Here is a 2336-nt window from a genome sequence, read left to right on the forward strand (position 1 = left end):
TTGTCTTCCAAATTTCTGAGCATAAGCAGCGAGTGCTCGCAGTGCCTCCTCGGCTGGATGAAACAGTTCAGCGAGTGCTCCTTCAGTCCCCTGTGCCCTGTTTTGCGGCTGAGGCTTTCATTGCAGCTTGAACCTCTTCTTTCTGGGCCGTTGGTTCCGGCTCATATGCTACCTCTTGTAACAATCGAATGTCGACTAGTTCTTTTTGGTACCGTGACTCTGTTTTCTTTCCATCTTCTGTTGATGCTTCCTGCATTGTTCAGAACTTTGCCTTTAGAATTTTTCCGTATTTAAACACGAAGCTTGAATATTTTCTTCAGTTCTTTCGGTTTTCTAACTCCACGTCTGTGTTAGTCTGGGTTGATGAGAGAAACAAATCCAGAGACACTCAAGAGTGTGTGAGAGAGTTTTACATCAAAGAACAATTGAACATTGAGAAAACACCCCAGGCCAGTCCAGACCAAATTCATAAGTCCAATATTAGCCCATATGTCCAATACTAGTCCAAAAATTCCTCTTCAGACTCACGTAGCCACTTGCAAGGATGCAGAGTGCAGGAATATCACAGGCCAGTGGGTAAAAAGTCTTGTAGATCCATTGGCAGTGGACACATCTCCAGAGTTTTGGCTGCCATCAGTGTGGCTCCATGTGGCTTGTCAACAGGAATGTGAAGCAGAGAGAAGGTGTGTCCTGTCTCCAGGGAGCAAGAGAGGAAATTCCTAGAAATCTCAAGAGAAAGCCACACCCACATGGTGGGCATCAGGCTGTGACCTGACTGATAGGCCTGACTCCACCCCTTCACTCTCCCTTTCCCCAGGAAAAAAATGGCTTTTATTTCCTCTCTGGGGGAGGGAGAGCAGGGAGATGCTCTCCCAGGGCACACCAACCTGAAGCAGGAGCATGCCCAGAGGATGGGCTGGAAGAGCAGGACCAGCATCCGAAGGCTCCTCTGTGTCCACTTCCAGGCCCTCGGCTGCAGGGGTGCGCTCCAGGGTCACGCCCCTTGGCGTGACAACTCCTGCATCCACATGGAGATATCTGCTGGTGTCCAATGGCTGGTCCTTTTAATGTCCGGCTCAAACTGGGACTCTTCACCAGCCGGCTGGTTGTTTTGGGGACTGTTGCGTGGGAGACTCTGCCTGGCTTCCATGGGGGGGCGTGGGGCTCACCGGCAGGGCTGGTGACACCAGGAATAGTAGGCAGGTCCCAGGGAGGTGTTTAGGCCCCAGGTGAGTTCCAACACTCCATCAGGTGATGATCCTAGAACCTCCTGAGGTGATGCTGAAGAGTGTGTCACCGGAGGTGGTGCTGTAGTTGGGGTGGGGGGTGGGTAGCTGCACAACCTTGCTGAAAACCACCCGGTGAGTGGCAGGGATGGCTGGGGTCTGGCTGCAGCTGCTGCCTCCGGCATGGGCTCCACCGGCTGTCTCCCCTTCACTGTTCATATCCTCAGGTTGACACCAACTACCGCAAGGTCTTGCACATTATTCTATTTGACTTGATTTTTCCGATCTCCCACTTGAAATTTTCCGTTCAGCTCTTTGACCTCATCATTTCTTCTGTTTCGTTTAGCTGCCTGCAATTAAAGGCAAGATTCTGAATCTCTCTGCCATCCACACTGATCTTTTCGTTTTATCCTGTCTTTGTAATGACCCTTCGCTTTCTTCATGAATGATGCGCTTGCTGTCCTCCCACAGCTCATCAGATCTTCTGTCATTAGTATTCAATGTACCAAATCTGTTCCTGGTGGTATTTGAAACATTAGTGATATAGCTTCCAGCATCACAGCAACACGCAAGCAAAATCACAGCAAGACAAACTAACAGACAAGTGGGAGTTGCAAGTCTTAGGGGGCTGAATGTTAAGAACTCCATAATTCAATGCATGGTGGGGACTTGGAAAGACTCCGTGTCCCCTGGAATTTATGTTGACCATGTCAGCTCTCTCCTGCAGGACCCACCCACCACCAGGAAGCTTGGGGAGGGGGGCAGAAAGGAGGCTGCACAGACTGCAAAGGCCAACTTCCTTACTGACAAGCCCAGATCCAGTTTCTTTCTTAGGTTCCTTTGTGAGGAATTTGTTGAAACCACGGCTTCATCATGATACTTAAGCCCTGCTCAAGCACACTTTGGGGTTATTATACACATTTAAACATGTTTGGGTTGCTCTTATATGCTCCACAGACTGTGAAAGTAGTCATTTTTATAAAGTGCTTGGGGGAAAAAATCTAGTAATTATTGTGTCAAAGAAGCCTCTTTCTCTTTTTCTAGATGAACATGGAAATCAAATAAATTTCCCAAATAAACTGTCTGCAGTGTGCTCATTCTCTATGTTTG

The 2336-nt window shown here is 48.6% G+C and overlaps 1 pseudogene; it reads right to left on the reverse strand.

Moving 5' to 3' along the window:
* Window positions 1–489: 489 nt before the first annotated feature.
* On the reverse strand, window positions 490–1809 carry LOC142441008 (eukaryotic translation initiation factor 4E-binding protein 1 pseudogene; annotated as a pseudogene).
* Between the last annotated feature and the right edge of the window lie 527 nt (window positions 1810–2336).

Source organism: Tenrec ecaudatus, chromosome 2, assembly GCF_050624435.1.
Source record: "Tenrec ecaudatus isolate mTenEca1 chromosome 2, mTenEca1.hap1, whole genome shotgun sequence".
NCBI lineage: Eukaryota > Metazoa > Chordata > Mammalia > Afrosoricida > Tenrecidae > Tenrec > Tenrec ecaudatus.